The 17,102-nt window shown below is 33.0% G+C and overlaps 1 long non-coding RNA gene across 1 annotated transcript in view; it reads left to right on the forward strand.

The window, feature by feature from the left end:
* LOC127548292 (uncharacterized) overlaps positions 1–17,102 on the forward strand; it is a 287,693-nt gene that overhangs the window by 157,868 nt on the left and 112,723 nt on the right. Inside the window, exon 3 of the long non-coding RNA XR_007950346.1 lies at positions 3,651–3,745. This is a non-coding gene — a long non-coding RNA (uncharacterized LOC127548292). The remainder of the gene's footprint in view (positions 1–3,650; positions 3,746–17,102) is intronic.

The following is a 17,102-nucleotide window of genomic DNA, read 5'->3' on the forward strand; positions in this document are numbered from 1 at the left end:
GAGTTTTCATTTTAGGAACTCTTTTAGTAGATGATTGGTGGATTCTTTCAGTTTCTATTTCATCTCTAGTTCCAGGACATCAAGGCAGTTTTCCTATATAATTTCTTAAAATTATGCTTTTGGGACTCTATTTTGATCTTGGCTTTCAGATAGTACAATAATTTTAAAATTATCTCTCTTTAATGTCTTTTCTAGGTTAGTTTTTTCAATGAGATATTTTACATTTTCTTCTTTTTCTTCATTCTTTTGATTTTCTTTTATTGTTTCTTGATTTCTCATAAGGTTATTAGCTTTCAGTCTTCAGTGAACTTTTTTTATCTCTTTTCCAACTTGATCATTTTTCCTTTTAAGGATCTTGTCAAGAGTTCTTTTCTTCAGTGAATTTTTGTACCTCCTTGTCCATTTGATCTATTCTGGTCTGTTTCCTGGACATAGATGCAGAAGAGAGACCATATGAATATTCTTTAAATTCTAGCAGTAAGTGAAAGAGGACTGGATGTGGAATAAGCAAAAATATGTGAGAGGAGTATTGTTCTGTATTAGAGACAAGTGCTACTCTGGAGAGGATGGGATGAAATCTACCTCCTCATCATTGATCCTACATCATTTCCCCCTGGAGCTACAGGATTCCTACTTTAAAATGATGCTCTCCTAGAAGAAGGGAGTCATTGTGATGTCTTCCTGGTCTCTGTTAGTACCTTGTATTATGGTCCTGCTAGTGCCAAGAAGTTTTTGGAACTTATGGGAGTATGTAGTGGTTATAAGGGTGGTGAGTGTTCTCATCCTCAGAAATCCAGATTATATTGTTCCTGGTCATGACACATTTGAGGAGGTGATTCTCAATTGTGAAATAAATGTGGTACATGGAGGATTTTTCTATTCCTTAGTGACAGCTAGGTGGTGCAGTGTACAGAGTACCAGGTCTGCAGTAGGAAAGACTCATCTTTGTGAGTTCAAATGTCATCTCAGACATTTACTAGCTGTGTAAAGTTTAAATGTGTTTGACTCAGTTTTGTTTATTTGTAAAATGGACTGGTGAAGGAAATGGCAAACCACTCTGATATCTTTGACAAGAAAACCCCAAATGTCATGAAGAATCAGACATGATTGAATAATAAAACAAAGAATAGTAAGACAAACAAAGGATATATCCCTTCATTTATTCAGTGTTTATAACTTAAGACTTAGTATTAAAACCCAAGTGAAGTTGCCTAGTGCATGCAGAATGACATAAAGGGAAGGATCTGTGATTTTAGGATGGGGAGGTAAGAAATCAAGCTATGAGATCTTTTAAAATCCTGGTATACCAGCTCTGAAAAATGATAGACTTAAGTCTAAGTGTTCACTCCACTTGGGTAGTGTTGTCCCATTCCACATAGAGCTGGCTTAAATGGCAAGGAAGAAGTAGGCAGGAAGGGAGAAAGGGAGAAAAAATAGTGGAGTATTGAATATGAAGTGTCTGACTTTGTTTACCTAGAGCTTTTTGTTGTCAGAAGAGTTGAAAGCAAAATAATCTAAATTATAGAGACAGAAATCTAGTTTGTCCCGATAGAGGATGGATGGGTTTTGGAGTCAAAGGAGGATTCGAATGCCAGACTTGCCAGTGTTTATTAATGTGCACCTTTTAGATCTTCAGTTTCTTCATCTGCAAAAATGATGATTTTTATGATATTCATTAGAGCTGCTTCTGGGAATCTAGACTCCCCAAGTAATTTAGGAAATGCCTTTTTTCCTAGTTTACTAATTTGAATGTTCACTGAGGCAAATGTATAAATTTTACTCATATGTGTGAAAATGAAGAATTCTAATACCTTCACTGTATTTTTATAATTATTCAATCAATAGATTTTTATTAAACACCTGCTATATATAAAGCACAGTACTAAAAGCTGCTGTGTTACTCTTAGATATAGGCCTTGTTAAGAAGTTGATCCAACAGAAAAATAATGAAACTAATTACTAGCTTTTCTGGGCCCATTCTTTGTCCTGACTCTGGTACCATTGATGCTTGTATGCTGTTTTTTCTTTACCTTTATCTAATTATGAAATGGAAATAATAAAACTTGTTTTTTCCTACATCCCAGAGACAAGGATGATAATTATTAAAGCCCATTGGAATGAAGGCCATATATTTATCCTGTTTATAGTGCTAAACTAGAAATCATGAAGACTCATGTTCAAATCTATCTGAAGCAATTGACTATCTGTGCAACACTGGGTTACCCACTTAATCTCCCTCACCCTCAATTTCTTCATCTACCAAATAGGGAGATAATAGCTCCTGCCTCATAAGATTATTGTGAAGATCAACTCAAAGAATGTAAATAAAAAGATTTGCAATAATAATTATCCTTATATGTATTTGATAAGGAGCTTTATTAAAATTCCGCCAATATGAAGAGTATAACTACAATGACTATCTTCTAGCTATATAAAATTGCAAAAAGAATCAAATGTTTCTGTATCAATGTGGTTGATATCTCTGAATATAAAAGTGAGTCAATTTATTCAACAAATATCTGTATAACAGACATTAAACACCTATCCTGCATGAAGGAGGCACTAGAATCAGCATTGAAGGATGTGATCCCTTTCAGGATTTTATTAGTGAAGCATTAAGTTATTTTAAACAATCTAGTAGATACTACTATATAGTGGTTCTGCACCCATGCTATTTTCCCTCTTCTATCTGTTAGTAAGAGATTTAGTGGGAATGTTTCTGCTTGAGGAGCCTGTAGCCATATTCCTCTAATGGCTTCAGCTTCATCACCATCCTTGTGAGAGACTGCCTCTTGAAAGTGGTACAACTCCTGTGTAAGAGCAGTGGGTAGGGCGACTCCAGCCTTCCCTGGGAGCCGATGCTGAGAGCATATTGAAAAGCTGTCTTCAGCCCGGCCCTGCTGGCTTGAACAACCCAGTTCACTGTTTCTGTAGCACAGTGGGGTCTTTGATGCACCAGAAAGAGCTGCTTTTTTTTTTTTTTTGCTTCCTTCAACACCACTGGTTCAATTTGAAGCTGGTAGATTCCTTCTTTCCCTCAGGGAGAACTTATGTGAGGATTTTCTATGTTTTAACATCTTATTCGTGAAACCATTTATAATTGTTTGCTGTTCAGCAAAGAGCGAAGCTGAACATGATCCTTTCATAGCAGGTCAGTGTCTTTACTCCTAGACTGAAGTGTTGCTTCAGAGAACACGGTACCCTCCCAGGGCAAAGCACCATTAGGGAGAGTGGACAGCTGCAGCCCCTGAAATACTTTTTTCAATTCCCTTTTTTGAAAAAAAAGTATATTTTTACCTATCTTTGCTTTTGTGGATACTTAAACTTATTATTCAGAGTCTTTCTCTTGCTCTTGTTTCATTACTAACCTACTACTCTTCAGTTATTAAAACAGAGAGGGGAAAAGGTGATTGACTGTTGCCCCAGAACTAATCTATTTTTCTTTATCTGTTCTTCTCTCTCCCTTTCTTCTACTTTTCCCCTCCCCCTCTCTCCCTTTCACTCCCTCTTGGCAAATAATTATATTTTAACTTAAAACATTTACTTCCTCATTTGTTTTTAATCTTGCCACATAATTTAAAAAAAATATTGTCTGAGTTTTGGTGGTGCAAAGCATAGCAATCATTTCCCCATTTGTTTCTGTATTTTAGGTTTCTTTAGATTTCAAGGGGGAACAATTAAGATGCTTTTTACCTAGAAGAGGAATGATGCTGTTTCATCCCGATGACTTTTTTCCTGTTCTGAGGTAAGTGAAATTGTGCATCATTAATTTCTTTAGAAATAAATCTGTAAAGGATCAGATTACTTTTAATGATATTTAATAGTAGACTTATATATGCACACATATATGTTGTATGAAATTTCATTTTATATCCATCATTAACATTAATTTTATTTTGATCAATAATAAATTATTATTTCATAATGCAAATGATTTTTTCAGAGTACCAAAATCATTTGATAACAATCTTTTCTCCATTTAGTGTGGAAAAAAATAAGCATTTACTTTCCATGTGTAAATTGAATTTTATGATCTTTTTCAGAATTTGTCACTTCTCAGTTTCTGTCTGTTAACTCTTAAGAACCTATTTAAAGACTTTATTTAGTGAAAGAGGAAGAGCATTTGTCCAGAATTCCAGGGGAAAACAATTAGACTTTCTAAAAAAGTTCCATCTTTGGAAGAATAAGAAAATATGGCTTCATTTATGTTAAGAATTGATTATATAAGTGCAAAGACTTAGAGAAACAAGCAGCCTTCTCTTGATATTGTTTTTTAAAAAGATAGATAATATGGTGGGCATACTTTTTTTTTTTTTTTTAAGAATTCCTTAAGGACTAACTTTATCTTTAGTATGGTTCATTTTCTTGGTTTTAGTTTCAGATCATCCCTTGTGACATTGCTCTTGAACTGTTCCCATCACCAGCTGCCATTAAGAACCAACTCTTTGCTTAGATATTGCAGTCTATTTGCATTATGCTATTATTTTTTTAAACTGAGGACTCCATTAAGCTTGTGAAATCCAAAAATGGGAAATGAGAAGCTGGATATCTGGTTCTCTTCTTCAAATCCTGTTTGAGCCTATATAAATATCTTTCCCCCCTCTGTTTCCCTCTTCAAATAACTGAGCAGAGATGAAAATAGATAAGCTCAGTCCACATACCTTTCAGGAAGTATCTTATTTCCATTTTAACAAATCCCAGTAGAGATTTAGTGCATGATTTTACCTTTTTTCCTCATCCTTTTTATCACTTAGAATAAGATGAAAGAGCATTATCTGAAAATATTTATTATTATTATTCATTCATGGAATATCTCACACTTCATACTTAGAATGCAATGAAGTATGTACTTCTAACAAGGATGCATTTGAATCATTAATCATGGAAAGAGACAACTCAGATAAAAGTCACTTTTGCAAATAATTGCAACTGATTATGATTGCCCATGTATTCTTTACTTAGGTAAGAAGGGTTTGGTGTCAAACCAGGGAGTGGATGTAATGATGTTTGATGGGTTTGGGTCTGGGCTTGGTTAACAGAGTTTGAAAGTATTTTGGAAGATAAAAGAAAGAAATTCTCTTTAGATGACCTTAATCAAATGCAATTACTAAAAAAAATTGAAATAGTATACATATTTATGTAACTTATCCTGCATGAAATCTATGCTTTCTTCATTGAGGATAGTCTCTGTGGGTATTGCTATTAATTCCTCCATACCTCATTTTATATGCTTCTTGTCCATGTCTTTCTTTACATCTTCCACGGAGCTTCCTTTTGAACCTTCTTATGGTTCTTTAAAATTTGGTGAATATTTGTGTAATGGGAAAGAAATAATATTTGTTTTAGAGCAGGCTTTGGAGCAGACTCATTGGTATTATGAACTCCTAGTGTGGAAAATCACCGAAACAATGTAGATCTGCATCTGTTCTGCAAATTATAGAGTTGTCTGGGGCACTGGGAGCTTAGTAACTTTCTCAGTCATATAGTCATTGTGCTGTCAGGTAAGGCTTAAACCAAATACTTCCTGACCTCAAGAATGGTATTCTATGCACTTACCTCCTATATTTTAGAAATTATCTACTCTCTTCTCCTGTTTACAAATAAAGAAACTGAGGGTTATGAAGTTTAAGTGACTTGCCTAAGATCACAGGTAGTGTTAAGAGGTAGGATTTGAATCTAGATCTTCTGTCCCCAGAGTCTCTATACTTTCTATCATACTGTCATGATTGTTAATCAAAAGTCACAATTCTACAAGATACTATAGTATCTTGATTTATTACAAGAGAAATACCCATGCATGTGGGAATTCTTTGTACCAAGGAGCTCAGTCTGTAGACAATGCCTTGAATATTTGAGGGTACAACAAAAAGACTTTGAACACTATGTAAAAATGAACTTTAATTGTAGTAATGTATCACAATTCATGGCACATTGACATTTCATAAATATTTGTATTCATATTATTTATTACTATTATTATTATTGTGACACTAATAGAAAGTAAACTATTACAGATACTTGATGTGAAGTGTGTGGCCAGCAGAAGTATAGATGAATATATTAAAGCATACTGTGGTGTGATTTGATAAATGTGTGGTTTAGGGCAACTAGGTGATGCAGTAAATAGAGTGTTTTTAGTCAAGTATACTCTGTGATGAGTCTCAAATCTAGTCTCAGATACTTATTAGTTGGGTGACCCTGAGCAAGTCACTTAACCTTGTATATCTCAGTTTCTTCATCTGCAAAATTAGTTAAAGAAAGAAATGGCAAAGCATTTTAACTTGGGTTGAGAGATCAGGAAAAGCTTTGTGGTAAAGATGGCATTTAGAGTGGTAGAGAAGAATATTTCAGGTACAAAAAAGGAGGATAGAAGAATAAGTAATTTAGAGAGTCAAGAAATGTACTCCTAGAGATTTTCTTAACAATAATATTATGCAAATTACATAATGTTATATTATTGTATGAAATAACCTAATTATTCCATTAGACATAATAATATACATACTACATGATACTATTATACATAATATTGCCTATTGTGATTTAGATGGTCTTTGAGGGTCTTTGCCTTGGAAACCAAATGGCATAAAATGGCAACACAATAACTTTTCACTCTGTTATCTTTTGGTTTAACAGAAAACTAAGCCAAGTGAATGATTTTTTTTAAAAGTGTGGATTTTTAAAAATCGCTTCTTAGCAAAAAAAGGATCTAGACTCAGTTTACTTTATTGTTACTGTTTAATCATTTCAGTTGTTTACAACTCTTTATGACTCCATTTGGGTTTCCTTGGCAAAGACGCTGAAGTATTTTGCCATTTTCTTCTCCAGCTCATTTTACAGGTGAGGAAGCTGAGGTAAAAGATTAAATGCCTTGCCTAGGATCTTAAGAAGTTTTAACTTTGGATATTCCAGGATTTCAAGGACTACTCCTGAATCATACAGAATTAGTTTTCTTGCGGATTAAAATTATCCTAGGGAGTAGTCAGGATCTTAATATTATATGCCATATACCTGGTAATTCGGTAATCCTTGGCTCAATTTTTAAGTATTACTATTGATTGACACAATTTGTTCTTTAAATAATTTTTTTCTTTTCTTCCTTTTTTGTGTCTTTGGCTTAGCTTTTTACAATTCCTTTGCCTTACTAATTCATAACTGGAAACTGAACAAAATGACTTGTATATAAATACTTCAGTTTGTTATATACCTTAGGATGTCTCTGGGAGTGCCTATCATTCTTCATCTTTTTAAATATTTTTTCCCTCTTTTATACAAAATATTTGAGAAGGCTCAGTTCTCATTGTGTGTTAACTTATTAATGTCCCATGTAAGGTCCCAATAAGGCATTCTCACTGTTGAACGATTTTTTTCCTGCTGTCCATCCATCTGCTGATGGCCACATCTGTTGAGAATGGAAATTTCAGTCTATATTGAAAAGCTTCTGATTTTACTTTTGGAAAGGAGAGGGGATAATTGACTTATTTAAAAATTTTTCAGATTGTTGAAAATTTTCAAGAGGATTTAAAAAAAATCTAGTCCTTCATCTTCCCAAATCATGAGCTTAATTTTTCTTTAAAAGTCAGGTTTATCTTGAAATTACATTAGACAGGACAATATGGAATCAATGCAGTGGAATAGATTTATTTCAGGAGTAAAGGGGAAGATGAAAACAGAGTACAGTGAGAATGATTTAAGTCTTATTCAAAGGCCATAAACTTCTGGGACATAAAATTGGAGAGATGTATACATCTATCAACAAGCTATCTTTTTTTTTTTTTTTTATTTGATAAGGTTTTAGAAAAAAAAAAGTAAAGATAGGAAAGAATATGAATACAACAACTGGTTTGTATTTGTGATGTAATGAGATTTGATGGCATCTTCTTCAAAATTGCTTTGGTTTGCTAAACTTTCTTTCATAGTGGGAAAAACTGTTGGAAAATTTTGACAATTGTTAAAATTTAGTTGGGGCAGATAGATGGCTCAGTGGATAAAGTGCCCGGCCTGGAGTCAATAAGATTCAACTTCCTGAGTTCAAATCTGGCTTTAGGCACTTATTAGTTGTTTGAGCTTGGGCAAGTCACTTAACCCTGTTTGTTTCAATTACTTCATCTGTAAAAAATAAGCTAGGGAAGGAAATGGCAAACTAATGTTTTTTCCCAGAAAACCCCAAATGGGATCATGAAGAGTTGGACATGATTAAAAAATGGCTGTAACAACAACAAAAATTTAGTATCCATTTTATCAGGCTGAGCTACTACCTAGGTTTACTGTTATCATGGTATATCTGCTCTGTTCAGGTTTTTAAAATCCTTTAAAATTTTTAATTTTTGGAGTCTAATTTAAGAAAAGTAGGAAGGATCTTAGAGATATTCTAATCTAGAGGCCTAAGGTCACAAAGCTAGGAAGTGGCAGAGCTGGGATTTGACCCAAAATCTTTTTACTCCAAATCTAGAGCCTTTTCCATTATTTTACACTGCTTCATTTCTCTTACTGAATCACAATCCCTTCTCTTCTCATCATAATCTGAATTTCACCTTTGATTCCAGAGCAAGAAAAAAAAATTCTCTGGGAGCCATAAAAATTCTAACAGAAAAGAAATAAATTTGTCATTCATATTTTTCTATAATGCAATTATACTAATACATCAATTGATCAACAAACAATTATTAAGCACCAGACACTGAATAGAACTCTATGGATACATACAGAAGTGAAATAATCCCTATCCTCAAGGTACTTACATTCTAACAAGAAACAACATGCATAAATATTATATGCACAGAACAATTAAAAAAAGAATAAAAGTATTTTGAAACTAAATCACAACTCATGCTCTCAACATTCACAACCATTATTAAATGAATGGGCCCCATCTTCACAATGCAATTTACTGTCATTTTAAAGATTTGGATTTGTGTGTGAAGTCAACACTAAGAAACCTATTTAATGCCAGAAACTTTGCCTGAAATGAGGGCAGGCTATTAATAGGTAAAAATATTGAGATCATGGAAACCCATATGTGGATGTGGGTATTGTCAAAACATTTAAGCTTACTACTTACACTATTCCCATGTAACAAGTTCCAAGGAGAAGAGCAAAGGGGTGAATCAGACTCAAAGACCAACCATAGAATTTATAGTATGTGATCCCAAACACAAATATTTGTAGCAAGAAAAAACAAAATCTTCAAAGGTAGCCTTAAATAGCACGTACCTCTCTCCTGATCTGGATTATGGCAGAATTATGGGAACCATGGCAGAATTTGAGAGCTGGTTTCAGGCTGGCAGATTTGCGTTTCATTTTTGTTCATACATGTGTGTATTTGTTTTTACAAAGTACTCCTTTTTTTCCTCAATAAGATTTTATTTTTCCAATTACCCATAGAGATAGTTTTCAACATTGATTTTTGTACTATTTTGAGTTCCAATTTTTTTCTCCTTCCCTCTTTACCTTCCCCCCTTCCCAAGATTTGATCAAGCAATTTAATATGTTATACACGTACAATCATTTTTAATATTTTCCTTATTGTAAAAGAAAAATCAGTGTTCATATGTTTTTCCATTTGACTATTACTTCTTAATCTTACCCATTGTGACTTGGGCCAGTGACATCTCTCATTGTGTTTTATTGCATTTCCAATAACCATAGACTGGTTTAAATTATTTAACTCATGTTTTAGTGATTAGAGTACAAGGCTGTAAACACCAGGACTACTACTATACTCACCTATTTTGCAAAGGTGGAAAACTTTATTTTTGTTGGGGCTTGATATTATTTATTTTTATTGGGGATTGATCTTTACATCTTTGTGCTGCTACAGTTTCTCAGAAACTTTATAAAGGCACATGAGCACTCTTTGATCCTTGAACAAATCATAGAGGACTCTGAAATATTTTTTTGTTATTGAGGGTTTTTTTGAGTTTTATGTTTTTCTTTGTAGTATTTTACTTTTCTGATTACATGTAAAGATAGTTTTCAATATTAATTTTTGTAAGATTTTGAGTTTTAGATGTTTTCTCCCTCCCTCCTTTACCCCTTCCTTCTCCAAGACAGCAAGCAGTCTTATATAGGTTACACCTGCATAATCATTTAATACATATTTCCATATTTGTCATGTAGTGAAAGAAAAATTAGGACAAAAAGAAAAATGAGAAAAAAGGCAAATAAGAAAAAAGAAGAAAGCTATGTTTTTATCTGCATTCAGTCTTCATAGTTCTATCTTTGAATGTGGATGGCATTTTTCATCCTAAGTCTACTGGAATTGTTGGATCATTGCATTGTTAAGAAGAGCTAAGTCTATCAAAGATGATCATCACATAAACTTGTTATTACTGTGTATAATGTTCTCCTGGTTCTGGTCACTTTACTTAGCATCACTTCATGTAAGTCTTTCCAGTTTTTCCTGAAATCAGCCTGCTCATCCTTTCTTATAGAACAATAATATTCCATTATATTCATATACCATAACTTATTTAGCCATTCCCCAACTGATGGGCATCTACTCAGTTTCCAGGTTCTTGCCACTACAAAAAGGGCTGCCACAAACATTTTTGCACATGTGAGTCCTTTTTCCTTTTTATGATCTCTTTGTGATACAGACCCAATAGTGACACTGTTGGATCAAACAACCCTTTGGGCATAATTCCAAATTGCTCTCCAGAATGGTTGCATTGGTGTCCCAATTCATATCCTCGCCAACGTTATTATTATCTTTTTCCTATCATCTTAGCAAATCTGATAGGTGTGAGATAGTACCACAGAATTGTCTTAATTTTCATTTCTCTAATCAATAGCAATTTAGAGCATTTTTTAATATGACTATAATTGGCTTTAAGTTCTTTATCTGAAAGTTGTCTGTTCATATTTTTTGACCAGTATCCTCACTTACAGAGACATTTGGGGGAATTCATTTTCCACTGAGAATCCCTTCTCATCCTGGATTCTAAACAGTGTCTTCTCCTCATAAAAGTGGTAAATACTTTTGGCAAACACATAGCTTCCTGTTTTACATCTCTCCTGAGGTTGATTATCAGAGGATCACTGAGCTGAGTTACCATAAGTTCTGTTATAACTCAACATATTTGTTCTTAAAAGTTACTGAGCTATGCAAAATCACATAATAAGAACCATTGGTTTTTTATGAGGAAAATGAGGTTAGGGTGACAGTACTCAAAAATTTCATTAGTGAAACATTAAAAAGATAGGAACAAAAACAGTAGGATCATTTTAAACATGTTAAATGATTAACAAATATATAAATATTATAATAAATAGTATAGTATCAATAACCTTGGACTTTTGCATGGCCTGTGTCTAATTTTCCAAAATGAGATCATGGTAGGTGAGAAGGTGATCTTAATTGCACAGATTGGGGGGTGAATAGGAGCAACCAGTAATTTTCCACCTACAGTTCCTCCTGCACCAGAAGATAAATAATAAATACGAAAGTTTACCTTTAAAAAGAGCTGAAATTTGCTTGTAGAAATGTAGCTGGAAGATTTGTAGCCTATGAGTTATTATAAAATTGTATAGCTTTCTGTGTTCTTATTGTTTCTGGATAAAATTTTGCATAAGCAGATTCAAAATTTCTGTTATACTTCAATTTTTCCCTAATAGGTCATTTATGTTGGAACAAATTTTCATTTTCAAGACAAATCAATTATAGAATTGACTGAATTTTTGTTGTTACATCTTCTAAAGAATTTTAAATAATTAATATATAAATGAGAGTAATCTTTTTGCAAAAAAGTCTTTAAGGCAGTGTTTTATTCTACTGAGTGATATGATTTTTCATTATCAGTACCAAAAAAACCCATAATGGAATTTTTATTATTTACATCTTTAATCAATTATAAAATATTAAAGATGTGGTCCATTATTAAGTAATATTTGCAAAAGCCTTTGTTTCCAATTGATATTCTATTTAATCATGTCTTCAATTATGATCCTCAAAGATCATGCATCTGTAGGAGAGTAGGCATATAGATAAAAATTGTATTTTCTTGGTCACCTTTTTTGGGGAATCAATAAGTTCTTGAGTTTTCTATGTCTTTACTATTTTATCTTCCTTTAGATATCTTTTAAATAATTCCCTTAAAACCCTCACAATTGTATCTCTAAGCTCTGCCATGGATCCCTTTTTCATATATTTGATTCAATCTAGTTGCTGTTCTTGTCTTTGTGTTTTTGGTTCCATTTCTGTTTTTACTATAAGTTCTTCAGGCTCTGAGATACATACTATGGTCCCAATGTGCTGATTCTATTATCTTTGAGGGAGAAATTTTTTTTCCTATTTTTGTACTGTTTTTCATCTCTCTCCACTTTTCTTTCTTGAATGTTTTTGGGATGACTTTGCTTAATTGGATAGCGTGTCAAGCTTCCTTTAAACTGGTTTTTTATCCTTCGCTGCTTCTCTCTTTTTGAGACAATATTGTCCATCATCTAATCCTGTCAAATTTTGTAGATGAGTTTATAATCTATTCTAATGTTGTCTTTGGTAGCCATTGCTCTTAATTTGACAAGTAAGTCAAATGTTTGTTGACCAAGGTCCTTTATGTACACTTTTGCTATCCTTATTGTAGTAGTTGATTTACACTGGTTTAATTTGAATAAAATGATTAAAATTATAATTGACATTACTTTTTGTTCATTTATTATATTAAATTTTAAAACAGATATAAAGATAAATTTTCTTAGCTGTGCATCATATTTTTTTTTTATCATTGCTATACTTCTTGATTGTTATAAATTTTGATATTAGTTGACTCAAGAATAATGAGCATATTTATAGTATGGCTTTTTCTATATTAAAATGTGTCAGTTATTTTTTGTGATATATTTTAATCTTTACAATGTCTGAGTTCAATAAATTCTTTTTAAAAAGAAAACCAAAGTATTTAATATAGAGAGGCATAAGGCCTCTATAATCTATAAATCTGAAACCTTTCTCATTTTTTTCTCCTGAATCATTCTCATATAGTTCTCTTTATAGTTATCTTTTTTCATCTGATTTGATTTGGAGAGTGTGATCAAGTTCCTTGGCTTTCTCTGTTACTTTGTTTTAAATAAGTAATGTTAATAGATTATTTTCATGGGAAATAATTCTCATCATTATGGAGATCGCATCAACTTTAGTACTCATACTTGAACAGTGCTCTCTGTAGCTTCAGCACCTCTGATTGGAGGACTGAATTGTGGAGAAAATAACTCCTCTCAAAGCTCTCATTTAAAGAGAGTACAGAAAACTCGTGGTCCAACTATTCCCCACCAGTTTTACTCCTGGATTTGATTCTACTATCATCGTGGCCCCTGGCTGCATACTTTCTGTTTTTAACCCCTCCTCCACTTTTTAACTTCCTTTTGTGTATTTTCTTCCCTCATTAGATTGTCTTCCTTGAAGACAAAAATGCTTTTATTTTTCTTATTTATATTACTAGTACTTAATGTAGTGCCTAATATGTAGGCATTTAATAAATGTTTATTATATGATCATTTTGCAAAAATTATCATGTGAACTCTAATACATTATGACTTACTGCCCCACAAAATAATATGCCGTGGAGCTTTTGGCCTTATGATCAAACCTACTCTGATGACTTCTTTATTTGCCCCTCCAAAGAGTATCTGTGAATTATCCTTTCATTTAGTTATGATTTTTTTGCTTCTTTCTGTTTTTGTTTATAGCAAGAACTTTTTGTGGCATTCTTTTTTAAAGTTTTTACTTCCAAATTCTTTTCTTTCCTTCTGCTCCCTATCCATCCATTGAGAAGGCAATATATAACTGATCAATATAATGAGTATCAAGTCTTTCATAGTTGATTATTATTATTAGGATATTGCTGTTACCATGTACAATATTCTTTTGGTTCTGTTACCTCACTTTGAATCAGTTCATTTAAGTCCAGGTTTTCTGAAATCTTTCTGTACATAATTTCCTATAACAGACTAGCATTCTATAACAATCATATACTATAACAAGTTGAACCTAATTGATAGACATCTCCTCAATTTCTAGCTTTTTGCCACGAAAAAAAGAATTGCAATAAATATTTATATATATATAAGTTCTTTTCCTTTAAGAGTCTTATGATTTATATGGTTCCTCCAGAAATATGTCTATATATTGGTTTTTGGCTAAGGTTCTCACACTTAAAGCGCCAACAATCAAATTGAAATTTGTTGCAGGTTTTAAAACTGTTCTTATTTCTCTCTTATCCATTTCTTTTATTCTTCCATTATCTTAGAAGAAATAGAAAATAACTCACAAGACTGAGGATCATTTTTTGTTTTTCTTTTTTTCATGGATAGCCATTGTAAAAAATGTTTCATAATCAACTAGCCAGCCTAATGGTGATGTGCCTCTTTCTGTTTGGTGAGATGGATGCTTTGAAAATTGGTTCAATTCATTCCTGGGGCCATGACACAAATATTTCCAACAGGGTAAAACATGGGCTTACTTGATGGCATAGCCCTTGGAAAGCCAGGTTACTTCCTTGCCACAATGGGGCAGAAGTAAAACTTTTGTGTATGATATACTATATGCATAATTAAATTATACCTGTCCTGTATGGCTTATTAGATCGATTTGTCTTATTACATCAATTTGATTGTACTCTAGGTTAGCCTCTAAAACTCAACTTTGTAGATAGTGTTTTCTTTGCTGATGCCCTGCTACAGTTTGTTCAGGTTCAGGTGGAAAGTCCTTGATATTACCAAATCCTCAAGTGCTTGCTCCCCTAGAATATACTCTGTCATCACTTCATATATCCTGTTCTTCCTAAATCTTCTTTACCATGAGTTATTTTCCCTAAAGGCTTTTCTTGCTTTTTAGACTTATATTTCATGATTTCTTATTTTTCCAACTCATGCCTAAAATAATATTTTTTGGATCTTGTCCTCTTGGATTTTTCTTTTCTTTTCCAATATATATTATTTAAATAAAATGAGATTATTTAATTTCAGAGTCTCTCTTCTTTCATCACCTATGTTTTCCCAAATCCTTCCATTTCCTCCAAACCAAGTAGATACTATTACTATTTTTAGTAGTACATACTACTTTTGCTTATCAGTCAATTACAGGTCCTTTCTGAAATTAACATTCTGAAGGCCCACTTTACATTAAAATGCTTAACATAACTTTTAATATATTCCAGTGGTTTCTAATTTTTTTCTTATTGTGATGCTTAATTGAACATAAAATTATAGACCTTAGGACTGGAAGAGACCTTCAGGATTGAGTCTAACTCCCTCATTCTTTTAAAAAAATTTTATTGCTCCCATTTACATAGAGAATAATTTTTAACATTTAAAATGTTGTTTTTTTTTCAGTTCCACATTCTCTCTCCCCCTCTCTTTCTTCCTCCCTCTCTGAGATAGTAAGCAAGCTTATATAGGTTATACATCTACAATCATATAAAACATTTCCATATTAGTCATTTTGTGCAAGAGACTTGACCAAAAGAAAGTGAAAAATAATGCGCTTCAGTCTATATTCAGACAACACCAGTTCTTTTTCTGGAAATGGATAACATTTTTCATCATGAGTACTTTGTAATTATTTTAGATCATTATATTGATCAGAATAATTAAATATTTTCATTACAATATTGCTATTGCTATGTACAATGCTACTTTTGGTTCTGGTTACTTCACTTTGCATCAGTTCATATAAGTCTACTGAGGTTTTTTTGAAATCATCCTGTTCATCATTTTTTTAATAGTACAATAATATTCCATTGTAATCATATATCATAACTTGTTCAACTATTTCCCAATTGATGGACATCAGCTTAATTCCTAATTCCTACCACAAAAAAGCTACTATAAATATTTTGTTCATATAGGTCCTTTTCCTTTTTCTTTGATCTTTTTGGCATACAGAAAAGATATGTACAGTATGGGCATAGTTCCAAATTGCTTTCTAGAATGATTGGATCAGTTCACAATTCCACCAACAGTGCATTAGTGTCCCAGTTTTCCTACATGCCTTCCAGCATTTATCACTTTCTTTTTTAAAAAATCATTTTAGCCAGTCTGACAGGTATGAAATGGGTACCTCAGTAACTCCCTCATTCTCAAGTGGGATTACTGAGGCCAGAGAGTTTGTGACTTGTTCAAGATTATATAAGCTGCTGGGGGGAAAGAGAGGACTTAAGTCTTAGCTGCCTGACTCCAAATCTAGTTACTTCCTACCATTCCACATAAGTAGCTTCACTTCTAAAGATCTGGAAAGAGAAACATCAAAGTTCTTTTCAAAAAACAAAAAATTATAAAATCCCCATATAACAAAGTTTATTTTTATTTTCTTGAAAACAAAAAAATCATTAAATAAAATTTTAGGGAAATCATTAATCAGAATCACCCCCAAGGCCATATTGCAGAAGCTTTGGGTGGACAAGGTGGGAAAGAATCAACTCTGGCAGCCCTGAAATGTGGCCATCCAGCATCAGCTGGAAGAGCACTAGCCACTGCTCTCTCTCTGTCATAGAGTAAAAAGGCCTCTCTGCAAGGCTTCAGGTTCTGCTTTGGGATATTATTGATGATGACAACAGCTTCCCCAGCAGTTATCCTTGCTGCTATCTTGACTAGGAGCCATTCTGGCCTTTGTTATCTGCTCCAGACATCCCTTACTCCCACCCCCTTCATCTCCCCAAAAAGTTGTCTTGTCACCGGCCTCAATCTGTGTTTGACGTTAAGGTGAATCCTTTATCTCCATTTTATGAGTCTTTGGAATAAAGTCATTCAACAATTTAAGTGTTAACCCAAAGTCACAAACCAGTGATCTACAGAGGCATATAGGTGACATAGAGTGTGACATGTTAGGCTAGACTTGTGCCTTATGCACTCAGATAGACGAGTCTGAATCCTGCCTAAGATAATTATTAGCTATGTGATCCTTGGCAATTTCCTCATCTGCAAAAATGGTGACGATGATAGCTTCTATGCTTCAGGATTATTATGAAGACTGGATGAGATAACATATGAAAAACTTTGTAAACCTTAAAGCCTTCTCTAAGTACTATCTGTTATTACAGAGAAACAGTTTACTATAATAATAGATGATTAAAATTTGGAGAAAAATGCTTTAGTTAAAATTGCATTTG

The sequence above is a fragment of the Antechinus flavipes genome, chromosome 2 (assembly GCF_016432865.1).
Source record: "Antechinus flavipes isolate AdamAnt ecotype Samford, QLD, Australia chromosome 2, AdamAnt_v2, whole genome shotgun sequence".
Classification (NCBI taxonomy): domain Eukaryota; kingdom Metazoa; phylum Chordata; class Mammalia; order Dasyuromorphia; family Dasyuridae; genus Antechinus; species Antechinus flavipes.